Raw genomic sequence first — 26,423 nt, forward strand, 5'->3', positions numbered from 1 at the left:
TCACCCTCTGAATGACACACACACACACAATCCATGTCTCAATTGTCTCCAGTCTTAACAGTCCTTCTTTAACCTGTCTATTCCTCTTCATCTACAACAATCCTGAAGTGGATTTAACAAGTGACATCAGTAAGGGATCATAGCTTTAACCTGGTGTCGTGTCTTTGGCTATGCCGGATTAAGTGATATGACATGCTATTCTATAAAATCCTTTCTCTGTAATTAATATTACCTGATTGAGCTAATCATGTAAATGTAATTAACTACAAAGTCGGGGCACCACGAAAGAAAATGTATAGAGCCGTTATCTTCCGAATAAACTCTTAAAGACCTAGTAATATTTTACATCAATAGCAGTCAATATTAATCGTCACCTTATTTCAGTCTTATTTCAGTCTCATCAGTTGTAAATTCTTCACGAACCCTGGCTAACAAGTTGAATCAGCAATACAACATTTGGTTTAATTATTTATTTACTAAATACATAACTAATTACACAGAATTACATATACACAGAATAAATCATACCTTGATTACAAATTACATCATAAAGGAAAACGTCCCTAGCGGGCTGAACAGATATGACAGCTGGTTACACAAAGAAAAGGGGATAGGTTTGAGTGAAAGAGCGGGAAGACTGAGGAACAAAGGGAGAAGCGATGTCTATATCGTAAATCCAGTATCTTATGCATTCTAAATTACCGCCCACTTGGAAAAGGAAAATGCAATAAATATTTACTCTGAGCTGCACTTCGGTAGGTTGGTGGTAGAGGGAAGGCCGTGTTGCCCAACAGAGTCCTTTGAAGAATTGGTTCGTTGTATGTACCATTGTTGTGTGGTAGACGGGATACTCTGTCTGTCCTTTCCTAGCCCACGTTTGCAGCTGTTGTTGCTATCTCAACGGCTAGAAGGTATCACTTCTGTAGTGAATAAGAGTTCAAAGTTCATACCATTCGCACCCAAAGCTCACGCTTTTGGCTTCGTTCTGTAGTTATTATCTGAACCATTCTGACATCGGACCGTCGTCCTCACATCCTCACAAGGCTTTATATAGTGGAGGGAGAAGGGTGTGTTTGAAAAGTTTTATAATCCATGTCTCTTCACAGGGGCGGGCCACTGATTGACCAGAGCCCTTAACCTTTTGAAAACCTAAATCTCTCATTTGGAAGCTAAAATTAAATCAAATCTTTTCACCAATAATTTTATATTCAAACATTTAAATTGAACAACAATTCCATGTGAATCCGATAACTACAGTGTGCAGACTTTCCACTGTAGAGTTTGTCATCCTATCATTGACAACCGAACTGACATATTCATTAAGTACCACCGCATATGTTCAATTGGTCGGATTACCAGAATATAGTTCATTTCCCCCCCACCTTCTGATGTTCCCAGAATCTCTGTTTAACCAAAGGATTTTCAAATGTCACGTCAGTAGGGTAGACAGAGGAAAAAGTGGGGAGAGGTATTTATGACTGTCATAAACCTACCCCCAGGCCAAGGTCATGACACTGGTCAGTCTCATGTTCCTAATGTTTTGTGCAATCTGTGTATATGCTTAAATTCCCAGTGTTTTATACATATTTCCACAGTTTGAATAATACTGTGAAATTGTAAAAATTATGAGAATGCCTTTTTAGTGTTAGAGCTGTTTGAAAAGACCGCCTGTTTTGGTTGGATAGAGCTTTGACCATGGGGTTAATTATACTGAACAAAAATATAAACGTGACCAATGTAAGGTGTTTGTCACATTTTTCATGAGCTGAAATAAAAGATCCCAGAAATGTTCCATACGTGCAAAAAGTTCTCACATTTATTTCACAGATTTGTTTTCATCCCTGTTAGTGAGCATTTCTCATATTCCAAGATAATCCAACCACCTGTCAGGTGTGGCATATTAAACAGCATGATCATTACACAGGTGCACCTTGTGCTGGGGGACAATAAAAATCCACTCTAAAATGTGCAGTTTTGTCACAACACAATGCCACTGTCTCAAGTTTCGAGGGAGCATGCAATTGGCATGCTGACTGCAGGAATGTCAACGAGCTGTTGCCAGAGAATTGAATGTTAATTTCTCTACCATAAACTGCGGCCAATGTCATTTTAGAGAATTTGACAGTACGTCCGACTGTCCTCCCCACCGGAGATCGCATGTACCCATGCCAGCCCAGGACCTCCACATCCATCTGAGACCAGCCACCAGGACAGCTGATGAAATTGAGGATTATTTCTGTCTGTAATAAAACCTCTTTGTGGGTAAAAACTAATTCTGATTGGCTGGGCCTTAGCCCACCCATGGCTGCGTCCCTGCAGACATAGATTAGGGCCTACCCTCAGTAAATTAGTTGAAATGGTTGCATTTTGCGTTTTTGTTTTTGTTAATAGACCAGTAAGAAAGAGTTCCAAACCTCTCTGCCAATAACAGCTAGTTTTGAGTTTTCCCCTCCCCACTCAGACAGTCCTAGCTAAATTCTTGCTTGAGAAATAAGCTATTTTTGTTTGTTTTGGACCATATTAATTGAAAACAATCATCACAGTAAGGTACTTAATTGTTTACCCGATATTATTTGATATTGAGATAAAATCGTCTACATTGGACCCCCACCCACCCAATACTTTTAACTTTTTAGAGATGGCTGGTTTTGATGCCATACCTCTGACTTGAGTCAAATGGCACAGATTCAATAGCAAAGATGTGTGCATTCTTCACACACACAGTTACAGTAACCAAACGGTTGCTGGATCGAATCCCTGTGCTGACGAGGTAAAAAGTATGTTGTTCTGCCCTTGAGCAAGGCAGTTTAACCCACTTTTCCCCGGGTGCTGTGGATGTGGATTATGGCAGCCCCACGCACCTGTATGATTCCGAGGGGTTGGGTTAAATGCGGACGACACATTTCAGTTGGATGCATTCAGTTGTACAACTGACTAGGTATCCCCCCTTTCCCTTTCCTACACACGCTAGTGTAGACACACTCACATACTTGATTCCACACACTGCACATGTGTAGCGAGTGTATTGGGAGTCCACCACCAGCCCTGTGCTCCCTCTTCTCCCCTCACACTTCGCCTGGGAATGGATCAGAGTTCACGCCGCTCCACGGAGCTTTGTGAATGTGACCTAGTCTGGAATATCCCTTTCCTGGACTTGGGCTCCTGCCATTCCTGGGGACCTGGCAACTCCTAGTAACACCCCTCTAACCAGCAACACACCCACCAGCAAAATCAAAAATAAACTCTCCTGCCACACAGTGCAGTCTACGGCTCAGTTGGTAGAGCATGGCACCTGCAACGCCAGGATCGTAGGTTCCCACCAGGTGACCCACATGAAAATGTGTGCACGCATGGCTGTAAGTAATTTTGGATTTAGGCGTTTTATAAATGACATTCAGTAAATTATTGTTATATTTGATGTCAATGGCACTGGCTGGTGTTGGTTTCCTTACATATGACATGCACCTGAAGGATTGGACCAGCCTACTCTAGACCCACTGTTTCCATCATCCTCCCACCCATTATGGACCTGTGGACTACAGGCCTGATGCCAGAAAACAATTACAGACTGGAATTCTGTTAGCAAATTCTCATTTGTAGAGCCCTGGGCAAGATCTTCCCTATTTGTAATTATTCAGTGACTGTTCTAAAAGGTTCTAATAATAATTTGCGCTAAGGGTTTCTGTCCTTCATAACTGGGGAGGAAGTTGACCTTTTTTAATAAACAACAAACTGTTAAAGAACTTGGCTCAGCTCCATTAAATTAGGAATTTTTGAAATGTTGTGTAATCAAAAGTTCACAATGAACCATAAATACGAAATTGGTTAGAAAGTATGATGTGGCAGAGGAAACCATAATAGCCGTTCAAAAGGAATGAAATATGTAAATATGTATTGTTGGTTTGATGTGGTACATGATTTATAATATTTAAAAATCCTCTGTAATGTGACCATATTCATTTAGGACATCTGAAGGCTTCCAAGAAAACATAATGTTAACTTTCACTGCTATGCGGATGACACACAGCTGTACATTTCAATTAAACATGGTGAAGCCCCAAAATTGCCCTTGCTAGAAGAATGTGTTTCAGACATAAGGAAGTGGATGGCTGCAAACTTTCTACTTTTAAACTCAGACAAAACAGAGATGCTTGTTCTAGGTCCCAAGAAACAAAGAGATCTTCTGTTGAATCTGACAATTAATCTTAATGGTTGTACAGTCGTCTCAAATAAACCTGTGAAGGACCTCGGCGTTACTCTGGACCCTGATCTCTCTTTTGAAGAACATATCAAGACAATTTCAAGGACAGCTTTTTTCCATCTACGTAACATTGCAAAAATCAGAAACTTTCTGTCCAAAAATGATGCAGAAAAATTAATCCATGCTTTTGTCACTTCTAGGTTAGACTACTGCAATGCTCTACTTTCCGGCTACCTGGATAAAGCACTAAATAAACTTCAGTTAGTGCTAAATACGGCTGCTAGAATCCTGACTAGAACCAAAAAATTTGATCATATTACTCCAGTGCTAGCCTCTCTACACTGGCTTCCTGTCAAAGCAAGGGCTGATTTCAAGGTTTTACTGCTAACCTACAAAGCATTACATGGGCTTGCTCCTACCTATCTCTCTGATTTGGTCCTGCCGTACATACCTACACAAGACGGTCACAAGACGCAGGCCTCCTAATTGTCCCTAGAATTTCTAAGCAAACAGCTAGAGGCAGGGCTTTCTCCTATAGAGCTCCATTTTTATGGAACGGTCTGCCTACCCATGTCAGAGACGCAAACTCGGTCTCAACCTTTAAGTCTCTACTGAAGACTCATCTCTTCAGTGGGTCATATGATTGAGTGTAGTCTGGCCCAGGAGTGGGAGGGTGAACGGAAAGGCTCTGGAGCAACGAACCGCCCTTGCTGTCTCTGCCTGGCCGGTTCCCCTCTTTCCACTGGGATTCTCTGCCTCTAACCCTATTACAGGGGCTGAGTCACTGGCTTACTGGGGCTCTCTCATGCCGTCCCTGGAGGGGGTGCGTCACCTGAGTGGGTTGAGTCACTGATGTGGTCATCCTGTATGGGTTGCCCCCCCCCCCCTTGGGTTGTGCCGTGGCGGAGGTCTTTGTGGGCTATACTCAGCCTTGTCTCAGGATGGTAAGTTGGTGGTTGAAGATATCCCTCTAGTGGTGTGGGGGCTGTGCTTTGGCAAAGTGGGTGGGGTTATATCCTTCCTGTTTGGCCCTGTCCGGGGGTGTCCTCGGAGTGGGCCACAGTGTCTCCTGACCCCTCCTGTCTCAGCCTCCAGTATTTATGCTGCAGTAGTAGTTTATGTGTCGGGAGGCTAGGGTCAGTTTGTTATATCTGGAGTACTTCTCCTGTCCTATTCGGTGTCCTGTGTGAATCTAGGTGTGCGTTCTCTAATTCTCTCCTTCTCTCTTTCTCTCTCTCGGAGGACCTGAGCCCTAGGACCATGCCCCAGGACTACCTGACATGATGACTCCTTGCTGTCCCCAGTCCACCTGGCTGTGCTGCTGCTCCAGTTTCAACTGACTCGCCCTAGGACCATGCCCCAGGAATACCTGACATGATGACTCCTTGCTGTCCCCAGTCCACCTGACTGTGCTGCTGCTCCAGTTTCAACTGTTCTGCCTTATTATTATTCGACCATGCTGGTCATTTATGAACATTTGAACATCTTGACCATGTTTTGTTATAATCTCCACCCGGCACAGCCAGAAGAGGACTGGCCACCCCACATAGCCTGGTTCCTCTCTAGGTTTCTTCCTAGGATTTGGCCTTTCTAGGGAGTTTTTCCTAGCCACCGTGCTTCTACACCTGCATTGCTTGCTGTTTGGGGTTTTAGGCTGGGTTTCTGTACAGCACTTTGAGATATCAGCTGATGTACGAAGGGCTATATAAATTTGATTTGATTTGATTTGAACCCTGTGAACTCTGTGGCTTTCCCACAGGTCACTCCTACACACACACACAGCGACATCTCACACTGCCACGCCCCCCCCCCCCCCCCCCCCCCCCATTGGACTCCAATGTCCAAGGCTGGAGAACAAACAACATTTGTAATGGAGGGCTGGTTATTGTTCTGTCTAATCTCCATTAAATCATAATCGTCATTGGTCTGGAAAGCAGACTCCCCTAACACCCCCCAACCTTATCTGGTTTTGTAGCTGGCCACAGACGTTTCCATTCAGGCATTGATTTGATACATTTACACGGGTGTACCTCAATAGTCTAAAATGGCTGCTCGACAAGTGAAAGCAAATTCTTGGTAGCCATTCTGCACATTGCTTTCATCTAGCTTGTGTTTTCAGATTACTACCATGAAGGAGAGTATACCACTGTAGAGAATGTCTGTCTGGACTTCTGCCTTTTCCAGGTCACAGTGGGAGTATATCACACCTGCCTAATGCCGATTGGCCAGGCAGGCACATGGCTAAGGGATCGCGACACTACACCGAACTGTTCATCAAAAAGAACAAGGAACACAATTAATTCTGAAATCAATCGCCCCTCAGATGGTGCAGTGATGTAGATTAATGGTCTCAGGAAAGCCCTTTCTATCATAACCGGCAATTCTGTCTAATGGCCAATGCACTGAAGCGTCCTCAGCGATAGAACGATGGCACTTGACCGTTAATAAATCAATATGGAGGGGGGAAAGAATCCTGTCAACATCTTGATGTATGGGAGAAAACACTGCAATCAATCGGGGGAGAGCAGAGACAAGCTCCATGTTGATTACAGTGTGTCGTGTCTCTGTCTCGCAGCACTGATTTCTAGAAGAACAACCCTATCCATAAGCTGACTGAAGAAGAGCTCCTGGCCTTCACCTCAGTAAGTTGTGTCTCACCATGTTTAGTTTTAGCACTTCCTCTGTGACATGTCTTGCACGTCCTCTATTAAGAAACTTTGCTCCCCCTCTCTTCTGAAGGGGACATTTTGCTTTGAGTGATCCATCACTAACCACAGCAACAGTTTCATGTTAAGTCCCTTGGGTATTTGGTTACAAGTAAGGGGGGCGTGGGAGTCGCAGAATGATCGGAATCTAAGATATGTTGGCGGCTGATGAGAGAAGAAGCAGCGTGCAGGCTCGTCTCTGTCACCCTCTTTTTCCCTCCCTCCCTAATGCGGGGGTCATGTCCCCTCATCTCACCAGGAGGGAAGTATAATTTCCTCTCCGCTAATCCCTCCCCCACAGCGGGTGCCAGCCTTCCCCACTCCTTCTCAGTGCTCTACACACTCCCTGACATCTCCAGCATTCTCTGTATGTTGTTTGTGTTATTACAGACCAATGCCAAACAGTCCTGCTGCTTCATTCAACATCTAAACCTTTAATGCATTGCACTAGTTTCTTGTACAGTACCTATGCCCTTACGTGTACTCTAAGCTTCCCCTTTTGCTCCCCCAGCCTCTTGCTCCCCCAGCCTTGTTCTCTCCCCCAGATCAGTGGCAGAGAGGTGTGTACTGCTTTGGCTCTCTGCTCTCGGTTGTGTTTCACTGCAGGGAGTTGTGAAGGAAAGGAACACAAGGGCTGTGCTTTGGCTGCTTTTGTTGTCATAGCAAGTTAATATTTCCCCTTTTTTTGTCCACTGGCAAGGCAAATCACAGAGGTGTGTGTGTGTGTGTGTGTGTGTGTGTGTGTGTGTGTGTGTGTGTGTGTGTGTGTGTGTGTGTGTGTGTGTGTAAGTGTTTTTCTGTTTGGAAGAAAAGGATGTGGCAGGCCTCTAGTTGCTGCTTCTATCATATCGTTTCCACATGGAACTCAAACTTCCTTCTCCCTCTCTCTTTGTTTTTCCTGCACTTTTACAGCAAAATAAAGATATAGTGGGCCTGAAATTGACACCCTTGATAAAGATAAGCAAAAATGACTGTATAAAATAAATCATTAAGAGCTCTGTTTTCATGTCATCCAACAAATTACATGTAAACACATGGAGTTTGCTAAACGGCATTGGTACTTGGATTGAAACCAGTGCCATGGTCAGATGACATGAAAATAGAGCTCTTTGACCATGCACACCAGTGGTGGGGTTAGCGTTGAAATCATAATGCATAAGCAGAAAAGAACCCCAGACCTAAATCTAATTTTATTTGTCACATATATAGAACGAGTGTGGACTGCTTACTTACAAGCCCTTCCCAACGATGCAGAGTTAAAAAATAATAAAAACAAAACTGGTAACATGAGGAATAAAATGCACAAGAATGGAGCTATATACAGTGGCAAGAAAAAGTATGTGAACCCTTTGGAACTACCTGGATTTCTGCATAAATTGGTCAGAAAATGTGATCTGATCTTCATTTAAGTCACAACAATAGACAAACAGAATGCTTAAACTAGTAACACAAACAATTATATGCTTTCATGTGTTTATTGAACACACCGTGTAAACATTCACAGTGCAGGGTGGGAAAAGTATGTGAACCCTGGATTTAATAACTGGTTGACCCTACTTTGGCAGCAATAACCTCAACCAAACGTTTTCTGTAGTTGCGGATCAGAACTGCACAACGGTCTGGAGGACTTTTGGACCATTCCTCTTTACAAAACTGTTTCAGTTCAGCATTATTCTTAGGATGTCTGGTGTGAACCACTCTCGACGATAGCAAGCTGTCCAGGCCCTGATGCAGCAAAGCAGCCCCAAACCATAATGCTCCCTCCACCATACTTTACAGTCGGGATGAGGTTTTGATGTTGGTGTGCTGTGCCTTTTTCCCTCCACACACAGTGTTGTGTGCGCCTTCCAAACAACTCAACTTTAGTTTAATCTGCCCACAGAATATTTTGCCGGTAGCGCTGTGGAACATCCAGTTGCTCTGTTGCAAACTTCAGATGTGCAACAATGTTTTTTTTTGGACAGCAGTTGCTTCTTCCGTGGTGTCCTCCCATGAACACCATTCTTGTTTAGTGTTTTCAAGGCAAAGGAGATGATCATGGACTACAGGAAAAAGAGGACAGAGCATGCCCCCATTCTCATCGACGGGGCTGTAGTGGAGCAGGTTGAGAGCTTCAAGTTCCTTGGCGTCCACATCAACAACAAACTAACATGGTCCAAGCACACCAAGTCAGTCGTGAAGAGGGCACGACAAAACCTATTCCCCCTCACGAGACTGAAAAGATTTGGCATGGGTCCCCAGATCCTCAAAAGGTTCTGCAGCTGCACCATCGAGAGCATCCTGACGGGTTGCATCACTGCCTGGTATGGCAACTGTTGGCCTCTGACCGCAAGGCACTACAGAGGGTAATGCGTACGGCCCAGTACATCATCGGGGCCAAGCTTTCTGCCATCCAGGACCTCTGTACCAGGCGATGTCAGAGGAAGGCCCTAGAAATTGTCGGTCTCTAGCTACCCTAGTCATAAACTGTTTTCTCTGCTACTGCATGGCAAGCGATGCCGGAGCGCCAAGTCTAGCTCCAAGAGGCTTCTAAACAGCTTCTACCCCCAAGCCATAAGACTCCTGAACAGCTAATGAAATGGCTACTCAGACTATTTTCACTGCCACCCCCCCACCCCCACGCTGCTACAACTCTGTTATTATCTATGCACAGCCACTGTAACAACCCTACCTGCCTGTACATAATTATCTCAATTACCTCGACACCGGTACCCCGGCACATTGACTCTGTACCGGTACCCCCTGTATATAGTCTCCACATTGACTCTGTACCGGTACCCCCTGTATATATCCTCCACATTGACTCTGTACCGGTACCCCCTGTATATAGTCTCCACATTGACTCTGTACCGGTACCCCCTGTATATAACCCGCGACTGTTTTTCACTGCTGCTCTTTAATTATTTGTTTTTCTCTTAATTTTTATTTTTTGATATTTTCTTAAGAAAAATTTAACTTCATCGTTGGTTAAGGGCTTGTAAGTAAGCATTTCACCGTAAGGTCTATCTATACCTGCTATATTCGGCTTTTAGAGATACTTTTGTATCCCTTTCCAGCTTTTTGCAAGTCAACCATTTTTAATCTTAGGTCTTCTGAGATCTCTTTTGTTCGAGGCATGGTTCACATCAGACAATGCTTCTTGTGAATAGCAAACTCAAATTTTGTGAGTGTGTTTTATAGGGCAGGGCCGCTCTAATCAACATCTCCAATCTCGTCTCATTGATTGGACTCCAGGTTAGCTGACTCCTGACTCCAATTATCTTTTGGAGAAGTCATTAGCCTAGGGGTTCACATACTTTTTCCAACCTACACTGTGAATGTTTAAATTATGTATTCAATATAAACAAGAAAAATAAATACACATTTTGTGTTATTAGTTTAAGCACACAGTTTGTCTATTGTGACTAAGATGAAGATCAGATTACATTTTGACATTTATGCAGAAATCTAGGTAATTCCAAAAGGTTCACATACTTGTTCTTGCCACTGTACAGGGAGTATCAGTACCAGATCAAATATGCAGGGGAATGAGGTAGATATGTACATGAAGGCAGGGTAACGTGACTAGGCATCAGGATAGATAACAAGAGTAAAATAATGATCGCATAAGCATATGATGAGTGTAAAAGGATGGATGGATGGTTTGGACATCTTTTCATTCAAGTTTTTATTTTATTTTGACATTTCTACATTGTGGAATTATAGTTTGTCTCGACTATGAAATAACACGTATGTAGTAACCATAAAATGTTTAGCAAATCAAAATATATTTAACATTTTAGATTCTTCGAAGTAGCCACCCTTAGCCTTGATGACAGCTTTGCACACACTTGGCATTCTCTCAACCAGCTTCACCTGGAATGCTTTTCCAACAGTCTTGAAGGAGTTCCCACATATGCTGAGCACTTGTTGGCTGCTTTTTCTCCACTCTGTGGACCAACTCACCCCAAACCATCTCAATTGGTTTGAGGTCGGGGGATTGTGGATGCCAGATCATCTAATGCAGCACTCAATCACTCTCCTCCTTGGTCAAATAGCACTTACACAGCTTGGAGGTGTGTTGGGTCATTGTCCTGTTGAAAAATAAATTATACTCCCACTAAGCGCAAATCAGATGGGATGGTGTATCGCTGCTGAATGCTGTGGTAGCCATGCTGGTTAACGTCTTGGTGACGGGGGCAGTATTGAGTAGCTTGGATGAATAAGGTGCCCAGAGTAAACTGCCTGCTACTCTGTCCCAGATGCTAATATATGCATATTATTAGTAGTATTGGATAGAAAACACGGATGTTTCTAAAACTGTTTGAATGATGTCTGCGAAAACCTGAGACAAATCCAACCAGGAAGTGGGAAATCTGAGGTTTGTAGTTTCATTTAAGTGATTGCCTATCCAATATACTGTGTCTATGGGGCCAGATTGCACTTCCCAAGGCTTACAGCAGATGTCAACAGTCTTTAGAAAGTTGTTTGAGGCTTCTATTGTGGAAGGGTGTCGAATAAGAGCTGTTTCAACAAGTGGACTAGGCTGAGGCCAATCAGTAGTTTACTGCGCGGTCACGCGGGTGCGCCGTTCCTTCTTTTTCCTCTGTAATGAATACGCTATTGTCCGGTTGGAACATTTATTGAAGATTTATTATAAAAAGACACGAATGATTGATTGTAAACATCATTTGACATGTTTTTACAAACTGTAATGGAACTCTTTTGACTTTTCGTCTGGATTTTGCACTCGCACATTGTGCCTTTGGAATAGTGAACTAAACGCTTGAACAAAACGGAGGTATTTGGACATAAATATGGACGTAATCTAACAAAACGAACAATTCTTGTGGGAGTTCTGGGAATGCATTCCGACGAAGATCAGCAAAGGTAAGTGAAGATTTATAATGCTATATATGACTTTTGTTGACTCCACAACTTGGCGGGTAACTGTATGGCTTGCATTTGTGGCTGAACGCTGTTCTCAGATTATTGAATATTGTGCTTTTGCCGTAAAGCTTTTTTGAAATCGGACTCAGCGGTTGCATTAAGAAGTTTATCTTTAATTCTATGTAAAACATGTATCTTTCATCAAAGTTTATGATGAGTATTTCTGTTATTTGATGTGGCTCTCTGCAATTTCTCCAGATGTTTTGGAGGCATTTCTGAACATGGTGCCAATGTAAACAGAGGTTTTTGGATATAAATATGAACTTGATCGAACAAAACATACATATATTGTGTAACCTTGAGTCCTGGAAGTGTCATCTGATGAAGATCGTCAAAGGTTAGTGATTAATTTAATCTATATTTCTGCTTTTTTTGACACCTCTCTTTGGTTGGAAAATGGCTGAATGCTTTCTGTGACTAGTTGCTGACCTAACATAATGATATGTTCTGCTTTCACCGAAAAGCCTTTTTGAAATCGGATACTGTGGTTGGATTAACAAGAAGTGTATCTTTAAAATGGTGTAAAATACTTGTATGGTTGAGGAAGTTTAATTATGAGATTTCTGTTTTGAATTTGGCGCCCTGCACTTTCACTGGCTGTTGGCGAGGTGGGACGCTAGCGTCCCGAACGATCCCAGAGAGGTTAAGTGTGCTTTGAATTCAAAATAAATCACAGACGGTGTCACCAGCAAAACACTATCACACCACCACCTCCATGCTTCATGGTGGGAAACGCATGCGGAGATCATCCGCTCACCTACTCTGCGTCTCACAAAGACACGGCGGTTGCAACCAAAAATATCAAATTTGGACTAATCCGATCAAAGGACAGATGTCCACCGGTCTAATGTCCATTGCTCGTGTTTCTTGGCCCGAGCAAGTCTATTCTTCTTTTTGGTGTCCTTTAGTAGTGGTTTCTTTTCAGCCATGAAGGCCTGATTCACACAGTCTCCTCTGAACAGCTGATGTTGATGTTTCTTACTTGAACTCTGAAGCATTTATTTGGGCTGCAATTTCTGAGGCTGGTAACTAATGAATTTCTCCTCTGCAGCAGACTCTGGGTCCTTCCTGTGTCGGTTCTCCATGAGAGCCTTTTACGAATCCCTTTTTGGCCCGGCAGGATGGTAACGAGACCGTAACAACTCATGCAAATTATAATAGTGACAAAATAAAAGTGCGAAAGAAAAACCACAGACAACTTAATTACCGTCAAACACTCAGAGTTTATTTGAAAACACACGGTAAAGGGGGGGGGGGGGGGGGGCAGGAAAAGGGGCTTAGCTGGACCCAAGGAAAGAAACAAATATCCAAAAACAGCCCTAAGCTAGACTAGCCTACTACTATACAGCTAACTAACTAACCAAAAATACAGTGGGTGGTCCGCCCAATTCTACCTAGGGTTCTTAGACAAAGTAGTCCTACGGGTAGTGTATGCCCATGGGCAACTTGTCTTCGTTCCCCCTTTTCCCACCATCAAACACCATAACACAAACAATACTCACAGGTGGGGACAAAGTGATCTGGAGGTGCTAAAACAAACAAGAGAACTACCGAGACATTGTATGACAGAGATATTGAGCTCTTGAGAAAACAACTGATTGGGTTTTTAAACCAAGGGAAAGGAAATGTGATAGGGTAAGGGAAAAGGAGGGGAATGAGGAATGATTGGGGAATGATGATTGCCACCTGTGAGGAGGGGAGAAGGAGAGAAAATAAATACACACACACACACAGGATACACACACAGAATACCTGAATCCGTAACAGAGCCAGTTTAATCATAGCGCTTGATGGTTTATGCGACCGCACTTAAAGGTCAGTCAATGTGGAAAATGTCATGTCTTAAAGTAATGATGGACTGTTGTTTCTCTTTGTTTATTTGAGCTGTTCTTGCCATAATATGGACTTGGTCTTCTGTATACCACCCCTACCTTGTCACAACACAACTGACTCAAATGCATTAAGAAGGAAAGAAATTTCACAGATGAACTTTTAACAAGGCTCACCGTGCATTCCTGGTGACTACCCCATGATGCTGGTTGAGAGAATGCCAAGAGTGTGCAAAGCTGTCATCAAAGCAAAGGGTGGCTACTTTGAAGAATTTAAAATATATTTCTATTTGTTTAACACTTTTTTGGTTACTACATGATTTCATATATGTTATTTCATAGTTTTGATGTTTTCACTATTATACTACAATGTTGAAAATAGTAAAAATAAAAACCCTTGAATGAGTAGGTGTCCAAACCTTTGACTGGTGCTGTAGAATAAAGGCATACCTGTCTATATAAGGTCCCATAGTTAACAGTGCATGTCAGAGCAAAAACCAAGCCGTCCGTAGAGCTCCGAGATAGGATTGTGTCTGTACAGATGTGTGGAAGGGTACCAAAACATTTCTGCAGCATTGAAGGTCCCCAAGAACACAGTGGCCTCCATTGTTATTAAATGGAATAAGTTTGGAACCACCAAGACTCTTCCTAGAGCCGGCCACCTGACCAAACTGAGCAATTGGGGGAGAAGGGCCATGGTCAGGGAGGTGACCAAGAACCCGATGGTCACTGACAGAGCTCAAGAGCTCCTCTGTGGAGATGTGAGAACCTTCCAGAAGGACAACCATCTCTGCAGCACTCCACCAATCAGGCCTTAATGCTAGAGTGGCCAGACGGAAGCCACTACTCAGTAAAAGGTACATGACAGTCCTCTTGAAGTTTATCAAAAGGTACCTAAAGACTCTTAGACCATGAGGAACAAGATTCTCTGGTCTGATGAAACCAAGATTGAACTCTTTGGCCTGAATGTCAAGCGTCACTTATGGAGGAAACCTGGCACCATCCATCCCTACAGTCAAGCATGGTGGTGGCATTATGCTGTGGGGATGTTTTTCTGGGACTGGGAGACTAGTCCGGATCCAGGGAAAGATGACCGGAGCAAAGTACAGAGGGATCTTTGCTGAAAACCTGCTCCGGAGTGCTCAGGACCTCACTGTGGTGAAGGTTCATCTTCCAACAGGACAACGACCCTAAGCACACAGCCAAGACAACGCAGGAGTGGCTTCGGGACAAGTCTCTGAATGTCTCTGAGTGGCCCAGCCAGAATCCTGACTTGTATCGAACATCTCTGGAGAGACCTGAAAATAGCTGTGCAGCGACACTCCCCATCCAACCTGGCATAGCTTGAGAGGATATGCAGAGAAGAGTAGGAGCAACTCCCCAAATACAGGTGTGCCAAGCTTGTAGCGTCATACCCAAGAAGACAAGGCTGTAATCACTGCCAAAGGTTCTTCAACAAAGTACTGAGTAAAGTGTCTGAGTAGTTATTAAATGTGGTATTTCAGTTTATTTTTAATACATTTGAAGAAAACTGCTTTTGCTCTGTCGTAATGGGGTATTGTGTGTAGATAATGTGGGAAAAATACAAATTATACATTTTAGAATGTTCATTTTGTTGGTGCATTGGGAGGTTCTTGGGGTTGGGGAATGGAATTAATTGCAATTTTTTTCTTGGGGAGGGATATCGAATGGTTGAGGGACAGCTATTGGGGAACTGTGGGGGGATCTTGGAGGGTTCGGGTTCTCCTTTTTTGGCCTGGTGGGAGATCTGTCAACGTGCCCTTGAGCAGGGCATTGATCCTGGATGCTTCTGTGTGTCACTCTGAATGGGAGTCTGTTGGATGACTGGTGTGGTGTAGTTGTTGAGCGGCTTCACTGCATGTATATTGTATGTTTTGGATATTCAATACGTAAAAATGTGGAAAAAATTAAGGGGTCTGAATACTTTCCGAATGCACAGTGCGTGTCCTTGCTAATGAATTACATTCTCAAATGTATGTGTAGTTGAAAGGAAAGGGGGATACCTAATCAGTTGTACAACTGAATGCATTCAACTGATATGTCTTCCGCATTTAACTCAAACCCTCTGCATCAGAGAGGGTTTGGGACCCGGGTTTGGGACCCGGGGAACAGTGGGTTAAATGCCTATCGATCTCTATTTCTCTCCATATGTCTGTTTACATGCATTATATATTACATACAGAAACTTCATCCTCGATCCGGCTATCTTCTTGACGTCTAAGGAGCTCTGACTGTCCTGTAAGTGAGACTGATATTATTTATAACTATATGAAGGGATAATGTGGTTGGTTATTGTTTGGGCTTGTCCTTGGTTTCGTTTCCCCCTCTTACCTTAATTATTCCCTCTCCATTTGCCACGGTAACAGAATGCATTTGCATTCATTAAGAGTCCTCCATTGCATATTATCTGGGGAAAAGCACTGCTAACTCAGACCCTGATTGAGTTGTGATATCTCTACATCCCTGGGTTTGGGTGTAGGGGCCCCATTCTCTGCAGTTCAGCACTGAGCCTCTGTCGTAAGGAGAATGTCTTAAACATACAGGGGTCGATGCCGTCTCTCATGAATGGAATTAATACTGGAGTGGCTGCCAGCAGATACCTTATACAGACTTGGAGAATGCAGCATCCCACTCAGTGTCTGAACCCTTAACCTCCCTCTCCCACCAGTCCACTCTGCAGCCCGAGGTTCAGGTGGATGCATGGATACTAAGCACTGCAGAGAACAGGGCTGGGTGCGGTTTCTCACAGCTGTGGTTTTCCACAGTTGTAACTCAGAAACATTTGCCAAAACTGCAAAACATCCAAAGTTAAGTCAAGATCCCATAAGCTTGTTCGGAGATGTTCCACCACTTCAGAGACGTCATGTTCAGTAATCAGATAGCCTAGTTGGCCGGCCGATTGAGTAGCCTTTGGAAGAGCTCTGTGAGGGTATTGTCCATTCAGGGAAAAGACTGTGCTGGGCTGAAGAAACGTGAGAGACAGGAAATTGCAATAAAAAGTAAAAAATGAAAATTCTCTTGAGACTGAACCTGGGACTGGCATCACCAGGGGCCAAAATCTCATTTTGCCGTTAAAGCTCAGTCTCTCTGGAAAAATAATCACCAACTTTCTGAGTTCTGTGAATTTAAACATATGCCAGCGCACAGTCACAGGAAGCATATCTCGGCATCTGTACCCTGGGTAGCTCTTCTCACTGGGTATGGAAGTGTGTCAGAGGATTGGATGGGTCCCCCAGCTCTGGTGCTACTGTCAGTAGCATGTTTACATTGGCCTGGCAAATATTGAAGAGCCTTCGCACTTTAATTTACATTTTCTTTCCATGTATAAACCTGGTGAAAAGTAGTCACTATCTCCTACTCCCTCTCCAGACCTTTTCAAGGGCATTTTACATTTCTATCCACATTTTCTTCAACTTCGCCATCAAAAAAAAGTATTCCACCTCGATCTACCATCAATCAATCCTGTAAAGTAAGTTTGGAGGTGATACACAAGTGCCCAACGAATAGCCCACCATCACCAGACGTCCATTCTAGAAGAAATCAATGTCTTTTTGTTGCTCAAGACTGACCGATCACTGCCATTTTACTCTGGCTCGTATTTAAATGCATGGAATGTACATCCTATTTTATGGCGAAGAGGGAGTCCAAGAATAACCTGCCCACTGGTGCATGACGGGAGGTGAGATTCATAATTCACCAGGGACACTGCTTTTCTTCTCCTCTTTTAGATTAACTTTTAGGGGAGCGCTGGAGGAAATTGTAAACGATAGCACAGCTGAGCTAGCACTTCTGCTGAAATTAAACCCCAGAGAACTTTTTCACAGCCCTGGTTAAGAGCTGTAAATACTTTTTTTTTTTAATGGTAATTTTGTAGGGTTCAGAATTCAAATGTCTGCCGTTAAATGGAACTGCTCATAATTCCTTGTGCTATATGATGAGGAAGTATTCTTAAACTAAGTGTGGAGCTGGTTGAGCTGGTATGCATTATCGTAGAAGTTTTCTATTGTTGACAAAGCTTTGTAGGGTCTGCAGAAATGTCTCTGTGAATGTCTCTGTGAACTCATCCATATGATTACAATGTCTAACATTCATTTGAATTTAAAGGTAAGTGCTTATGAACGGCCTTTGTTGAAATTGAATCCAAGCTATTTAAAACATAAGCTGCAAGTGAACAATAAACTGCACTATCCTATTAAGAAAACAAGAGTAGCACTGTCAGTAGCCTTGAGTTATCAGTACTTGAGAAATTCTTTGCTAACAAAGTTAGCAAGCTAGTATGAGGTCTGTAGTTACACCCTTGGAGGTCCCCACGCCATCATTTGATACCTCCCATTGCGATATTACCCAGAAGGTAATGATGCGGGGGGCCTCCCGGGTGGCGCAGTGGTTAAGGGCGCTGTACTGCAGTGCCAGCTGTGCCGTCAGAGACTCTGGGTTCGCGCCAAGGCTCTGTCGTAACCGGCCGCGACCGGGAGGTCCGTGGGGCGACGCACAATTGGCCTAGCGTTGTCCGGGTTAGGAAGGACTTGGCCGGTAGGGATGTCCTTGTCTCATCGCGCACCAGCGACTCCTGTGGCGGGCCGGGGCAGTGCGCGCTAACCAAGGTTGCCAGGTTGCACGGTGTTTCCTCCGACACATTGGTGCGGCTGGCTTCCGGGTTGGATGCGCGCTGTGTTAAGAAGCAGTGCGGCTTGGTTGGGTTGTGTATCAAGGACGCATGACTTTCAACCTTCGTCTCTCCCGAGCCCGTACGGGAGTTGTAGCGATGAGACAAGATAGTAGCTACTAAAACAATTGGACACCACGAAATTGGGGAGAAAAAGGGGCAAAATTCAAACAAAAAAACAAAAAAAAGGTAATGATGCAACAGACCTCTGCCTGAGCACCACTCCCACCAAAATGTTGTCTGCTCTGCTCCAAATTTGATCTCATCTACTCCAGCTCCCCTCCTATCTGAGGATAGTAAACTGTTAGTGTGTCCTGGTCTGCTACACTAAGCTGGTGACGGGTTTGATGTTCTGGTCTATAGCCTGGCTGGCGTCCATCAACTGATCCCAACATTGGCTCTGTGCACCTGGACAGCTGTCATGTTTTTCCTCTCTTGTCAGCACTTCTTGTCTCTTTCTGGTGTTGAGGGCTTGAACTGCCACCCATTGGTGTGTTGTCAAGCTGAGCTGCTTGTGTCAGCGATTTATTTCCCATATTTTTTTTTAGGTGTGGGACTGCCTCTGTGGATCCATGTTTTATTTTCTCACACCGTTGGAACAATGATGGCTGGCCACGTCATGCACTCTTGAATTGGGTTGTTTCCCTGTTCCGAATGTCTTTACGCCCCCACTAGGGCTGATCTCACTAACAAAGGCAGGCCAAGGGCAGTGTGTTCCCAACGGGCTCAGTTTGGTGACGCTTACATGAAATATAAAACAGATGGATGTAAAAATAGACATTGTTTCTTGAATACAATGAACATATAGGGCAACGGTAATTATAGTTGTAGGTCTACATAAGCACACTGCGTATAGGCTGTACAGCCGCCATAGGTGTAGATCAGTGGCTGGTGATTTCGGTTCTGGAGACGAGTCGACAAAGGGTTCAAATATCCAGTTCAGCCCCTGAGGTCCTGTTGAAACACGTTGACTGATATATCCTTTTCATATGATATCATCGGAGCAAAAATGGGTTTGAGGCAAAATCCATCAAGCGCTGATGATCCCTGCACTATCCTCTGGGAAATAGCAATTTTCTCCTAAATAAGCTGTTGTCATTGTCATCTCTGTGCAAGTAATTTTTTTTCTGCTGAAGGAAATATTTGGTCTGTCTCTCGCTCTACCGCTCCCACCCTCAGCCAGACGCGAGTCTGTTGTGGAGGGTTGAGCAAGGGGAGAGCGAGAGGTGGGAGTACTAATTAATAGTTGAGAAAGTGAGTTTGGCGGTAGCATCCTCCATCTCAGGATGAAGACATCTGTATTGACCACACAGCCCTACAGTGAGATGCTGAAAAGCATGGGAAAGTATTTACTTGTGCTAAAAGCCCAAAGCTGCATTTGTGAACCTCAATAGGCCACAGCCATTTATTTGTGTTTTTGGTAAATGAAATGTCAAGGCTATGGAGATAATTAACTTTTAATTGCTATTGGATTCTTCACATTTTTTCAAAAGTTTAATGACAGCCAATGGCAGCATTTCAGAATGCCATTGCATTTCAAATAGTGAACAGTTTATTTATTTATTTATTTATTTATTTATTTTTTCCGGAGTTCAGTTGTAAATGGATGTTCAACTCAGTAAGTGCTAAGTGATTGCTCACTCATTTTCAATGGCACACATCATGCCTATGGGACTTGAAAGACCATAGCTGTGTTCGAGTACTTATTCTACCCACACTAACCATACTGTTTGTGACGGGAATTGAGTATATAGTATGCTTATTGGTCATAGTATGGATATAGTTAGTATGCCAAAAATTCCCAGAAGTCATACTATATTCGTCAAAATATGAAGTATACACGCAGAGGACACTATTTCCGTACTTTAGGGTCCATAATGCAATTCTTCAGGAAATGGGCGTGGCTTTACATCGTTTTCAGATTTGAAGAAAATGGTGGAAAATATTTAGCCAAAGTCCAACGATAGCAGATACAAATTCATTTAACTAATTATGACAAATGTTATCAAAATGTTGAGCATTGTAATAAAGTAATTACTTTTGCAGTAAGTTACCTTACACGTTATGTTGACTGACATTTGTTAGCTATGCTGGCCTTACGAATCGCATAGCATATAATTACAGCAGTATGTACCGGTAAGCTACCTAACGTCAGTTGGATACTTATACATCAAACTTGCCAGTATATTAACTATAAGCTATCTTAGCCAACGTTTATTGACTTGATTATTCCCGTCATGCTTAGCTAAATGGTACAGTTGTTGTGCATTCACAATGGACATTCGCGTGCTTTTGGAAATTTAATTTACGAGCGCACTCTGGCACTCCGGATTGAATTGAAGAGCACATCCGAAGTCGTAAAATATCTAACTAGTCATGTGTTATGCTAACTAGCTAGCAAGAGGTTGCATAGCAACAGCATCAACTTCCGGTAGACCGGCGAAGAGCTAGTACGCTCAACTGAAAGGATACCGTTTCGTTTACAGTATACTAAAATTAACTAATAGTTTGTTGTAAGTATGTAGTATACAATAAGTTAGTATGGGTATTCGAGCACAGCTCATGTCTGTTCTTGCTTTGGTTGTCTTAATAATCTTAATAATCTTGAGGATGACATAGGGTAAGTGGGTGGGGGAGCAGGTGGTAGGGGTTTATAGTATATTTACTCTAACTGCAGGACCACAGTTCTGGTCAGCGATGAGTGGTTGATAATGGGTGTCTGGGGGTGTGGACGTAACGGCATCCTTGTTTGTAGGGTTATGGGTTGACTTCCTTGGAAGTGTTGAGGGACCGGTGATGAGTTGAAGGAAAACACCTAAATTAGTCTCTTTCCTCCCATTGGACCGTCCCTTCCGGATGTTCCATTTGATGTATCTGTTTTATACGCTTGAGCATTTACAAACCAAATACTTGTTCAATTTGTGGGATCAATACAAGCTTGTTAGAAACTACAAGCTGTTAGGAGATGATGCTCTAGAAAAGAAACCAACACTTGTTCTCTAAACATTAGAGACGTGAACAACAAAACCAAAAGTTGGTACACCACATAGCTGCCCTTTCCTCTGTATTGTAGGGAGTTTTAACATATGTTTTCATGTTGTTTACATGGAGTTTAACCAGGACAACTGCCAAACTTAAAATGTTGTTCCACTTTCCTCTTGAAATGGCCCATCTTTTGGGCAATGTGGCTGTCTAGAATAAATGTTCCCTTATTTTGTCAGGGAAATGAGCAGAGCTATATAGATTTTTTTGTACACCATTGTTACATGATGCATTTATCAAATGGTCTTGCATTTTGTGAAGTTAACTCAAATCAAATGTTATTTGTCACATGCGCTGAATACAACAAGTGGGGTAGAACTTACCGCGAAATGCTTACTTACAAGCCCTTAACCAACAATGCAGTTTAAAGAAAATAGAATTATCATCTACGGCAAGGGTTCTTTAAACTTTTTCAGCCTGGGACCCAAATTAGAAATGGTGTTTTCCTGGGACCCAAGCTTAGGAACATATGCAACGATATGTACATATTGGTACATTTCATTGCCGTTATGCCTAAAACAAATGCAATATAGACTAAAACAAATAACAATTAAATGAAATAGCCATATAAATAGCTATTCATGTTTATTTTCACCCATTAAAAACTCTTACATATCTGTCTAGGTTGGAACTGTTGCTGTTAAAATTCAATCCATAATTTTAATTCTGAACTGGAACAAACTGATTGATCACATCACACAGATGCATAACAGAACAGACACGAATGATAGTGCAAACCTAAGTAACTGTACAGATGAAAAATGACCAGGCCTGCGTGTCAGGCATCTTACTGTAGAAAGTATTGTCGAAAGAAAGTCTAGGTTGCTGTTAAAATAGAAGTCATATATTTTATCCTGAAATGGAATAAACTGATTGATCCAGGCTATATCACATCCGGCCGTGATTGGGAGTCCCCTAAGGCGGCGCACAATTATCCCAGCGTTGTCCAGGTTTGGTCGGGATAGGCCGCCATTGTAAATAAGAATTTGTTCTTAACTGACTTGCCTAGTTTTAAAAAAAGTTCAATTTAAATAAATAAAAATATTTAAACAAAATAATCACATGGATGTAGACCAGAAAACACAAAACACACACACAGTCCTAATGAGAGGTCTGTGTGTGGCTGGTTTTCAACAAGCATGTCTGTTCTGGGATCAGTTTTTGACAGTGCAACACTGAGGTCATGCTCAGCATTGAGACTGTTTCTGTACTTATTTCTTAATAAGGGGCGGCAGGGTAGCCTAGTGGTTAGAGCGTTGGACGAGTATCCGGAAGGTTGCAAGTTCAAACCCCCGAGCTGACAAGGTACAAATCTGTCGTTCTGCCCCAGAACAGGCAGTTAACCCCGTCATTGAAAATAAGAATTTGTTCTTAACTGACTTGCCTGGTTAAATAAAGGTAAAACAAAAAATAAAAAAATAAAATCCAGAATTGAGAACCCTGACTGACATAGGTACGTGGTGCCAAACTGGACCAGAACATCTACTGCTTTCTCAGTCAGGCAGGAGACCGCTTCCTGCTGTAGATGAGCAACCCAGAACTGTGTGTGTGTTTTTGCCTCAAAAAGTATCTTGCTTCATTCAGTTTATTCCAGTTCAGAATAAACATGATGACTTGTATTTTAACAGCAACGATTCCAACCTAGATTTGTTTTCAACAATAATTTCTACAGTAAGATGTAAAGTAGGCCTGATAATTTTTCATCTTCATCTGTACTGTTACTTAGGGTTGCACTATCAGTAGCTAGCTAGCGTAGCTAGCGTTAGCTATTAGCTGTGTACAAAGCCGGAGGATTGTTTTAAAGAGAAACTCACATATACTACTATGAGAACAGTTGAAGGCGGAAGTTTGCATACACCTTAGCCAATTACATTTAAAGTCAGTTTTTCACAATTCCTGACCATTATTCCTCGTAAAAATTCCCTGTCTTAGGTCAGTTAGGATCACCACTTCATTTTAAGAATGTGAAATGTCAGAATAATAGTAGAGTGATTTATTAAAGCATGTATTTCTTTCATCGCATTCCCAGTGGGTCAGAAGTTTGCATACACTCAATTAGTATTTGGTAACATTGCCTTTTAAATTGTTTATCTTGGGTCAAACGTTTCGGGTAGCCTTTCACAAGCTTCCCACAATAAATTCCTCCTGACAGAGCTGGTGTAACTGAGTCAGGTTTGTAGGCCTCCTTGCTCGCACACGCTTTTTCGCCCACAAATTTTCTATGGGATTGAGGTCAGGGCTTTGTGATGGCCACTCCAATACCTTGACTTTGTTGTACTTTAGCCATTTTGCCACAACTTTGGAAGTATGGAAGATCCATTTGCGACCAAGCTTTAACTTCCTGACTGATATCTTGATGTTGCTTTAATATAATATAATTTTCCTTCTCATGACGACATCTATTTTGTGAAGTGCACCAGTCCCTCCTGCAGCAAAGCACCCCTACAACATGATGCTGCCACCCCCGTGCTTCACGGTTGGGATGGTGTTCTTCGGCTTACAAGCCTCCCCCTTTTTCCTCCAAACATAACGATGGTCATTATGGCCAAACAGTTCTATTTTTGTTTCATCAGACCAGAGGACATTTCTCCAAAAAGTACGATCTTTGTCCCCATGTGCAGTTGCAAACCATAGTCTGACTTTTTTATGGCGGTTTTTGAGCAGTGGCTTCTTCCTTGCTGAGCAGCCTTTCAGGTTATGTCGATATAGATAATTTTGTACCTGTTTCCTTCAGCATCTTCACAAGGTCCTTTGCTGGTGTTCTGAGATTGATTTGCACTTTTCGCACCAAAGTACGTTCATCTCTAGGAGACAGAACGCATCTCCTTCCTGAGAGGTATGACGGCTGCGTGGTCCCATGGTGTTTATACTTACGCACTATTGTTTGTACAGATGAACGTGGTACCTTCAGGTGTTTGGAAATTGCTCCCAAGGATGAACCAGACTTCTGGAGGTCTCCAATTTTTCTTTCTGAGGTCTTGGCTGATTTCTTTTGATTTTTCCAAGTAAAGAGGCACGGAGTTTGAAGGTAGGCCTTGAAATAAGTCCACAGGTACACCTCCAATTGACTCAAATGATGTCAATTAGCCTATCAGAAGCTTCTAAAGCCATGACATAATTTTCTGGAATTTTCCAAGCTGTTTAAAGGCACAGTCAACTTAGTGTATGTAAACTTCTGAACTACTGGAATTGTGATACAGTGAGTTAGTTATAAGTGAAATAATCTGTCTGTAAACAATTGTTTGAAAAATGACTTGCCATGCACAAAGTAGATGTCCTAACCGACTTGCCAAAACTATAGTTTGTTAAGAAGAAGTTTGTGGAGTGGTTGAAAAACGAGTTTTAATGACTCCAACCTAAGTGTATGTAAACTTCTGACTTCAACTGTAGTACTCCTTTATATCTGCTTACCTGTTATAAAATGACAACAATGCCTTGCTAGCTGACTTTTCCACCGCCGAAGCACTGTTTCCTGAAGCTTTCTGCCTTGTTCTGAAAGAATTCCCTGGGTATACCGTCATGCTGTGGATATTTGGTCAGGACATGCCGTTATATGAATTTGTAAGTTTTGAATGACTCATTACTTAGCACTTCCCCGCACAAAGCACATTGACGGAGGTCCTCGTTATTTCTCACAGTTTGTATGGAAGAGAAACTCATCGGTTTATTGGCTTTTCATGATGATTGCGCTCCGTCAGAACTTGTTGCTAGCATGAGTCAATTTGATGGTGATGGCGAGTGGGAATGACAAGTCAGTGGCTGACAGCTCATCATCTGCTGCAAAACGACAGTGCTGCAGCGTGTGTCGCGGGGTGATCTTAAAGAAAAAAGAATAGGTAAACCACGAAGCACACGGGCATCTCCTTCTCCCACTCACGCAGCTGCCAAACTGAGCAGACACAACTGCTAAGCCGAGAGCGTACTGAACAGAGACCGCAGTTGCACTTGGCCAAATCCATTCCAGTAATTCATGAAGTAATTATACATTCACTCTGACACGTCGCGACCCATCATAAACAGGTCCACGACCCACACTTTAAGAAATGCTGCTCTACCGGGACGGTTGTTGCTAATGTGACTGGAATGACGTTGTATACAACAGCCAACTTTCCAGGATGTCGACACATCTTATATGTGCAGAAATGTTAAATTCTTGTTAATCTAACCGCACTGTCCAATTTACAGTAGCTAGTACAGTGAAAAATACCATGCTATTTTTTGAGGAGAGTGCCCAACAACAACAACTTTTATCACGGCATTTGGTTTGATTCATTCACCTCTGAAGGTAAATAATGTACTTACATTCAGTAATCTTGCTCTGATTTGTCATCCTGAGTGTCCCAGAGATAAAATGTAGCATCGTTTTTTGTTGTTCATAAAAATCTATTTTTATATTCAAATGTAGGAACTGGGTTCTAAAGTTTGAAACCATGCTCTTTCTGTTTCTTTACAGCTTTCTTTGTTAGTTTGGACCATGGTAGTTTGGTGATGTGGACACCAAGGATCTTGAAGCTCCCACTACAGTCCCGTCAACGTAAATGAGGACAGGTTTGGCCCTCCTTTTCCTGTAGTCCACGATCATCTCCTTTGTCTTGCTCACGTTGAGGAAGAGGTTGTGTTCCTGGCACCACACTGCCGGGTCTCTGACCTCCTCACTATAGGCTGTCTCATCATTGTCGGTGATCAAGCCTACCACCGTTGTGTCATCAGCAAACTTAATGTTGGAGTTGTGCTTGGCCATGCAGTCGTGGGTGAACAGGGAGTACAGGAGGGGACTGAGCACTCACAACTGAGGGGCCCGCGTGTTGAGGATCAGCGTGGCAGATGTGTTGTTACCTACCCATACCACCTTGGGGCGGCCCGTCAGGAAGTCCAGGATCCAGTTGCAGAGTCCAAATCCTTTGCTTAGTGATGAGCTTTGTGGGCACTTTGGTGTTGAATGCTGAGCTGTAGTCAACTAACAGCATTCTCACATAGGTATTCCTTTTGTCCAGGTGGGAAAGGGCAGTGTGGACTGCAATTCTGATTGC

The 26,423-nt window shown here is 42.9% G+C and overlaps 1 pseudogene; it reads left to right on the plus strand.

The window, feature by feature from the left end:
* Positions 1 to 26,423, plus strand: part of LOC139382000 (tetratricopeptide repeat protein 27-like) — a 145,730-nt pseudogene that overhangs the window by 58,742 nt on the left and 60,565 nt on the right.

The sequence above is a fragment of the Oncorhynchus clarkii genome, chromosome 23 (assembly GCF_045791955.1).
Source record: "Oncorhynchus clarkii lewisi isolate Uvic-CL-2024 chromosome 23, UVic_Ocla_1.0, whole genome shotgun sequence".
In the NCBI taxonomy this organism is placed as follows: Eukaryota; Metazoa; Chordata; class Actinopteri; order Salmoniformes; family Salmonidae; genus Oncorhynchus; species Oncorhynchus clarkii.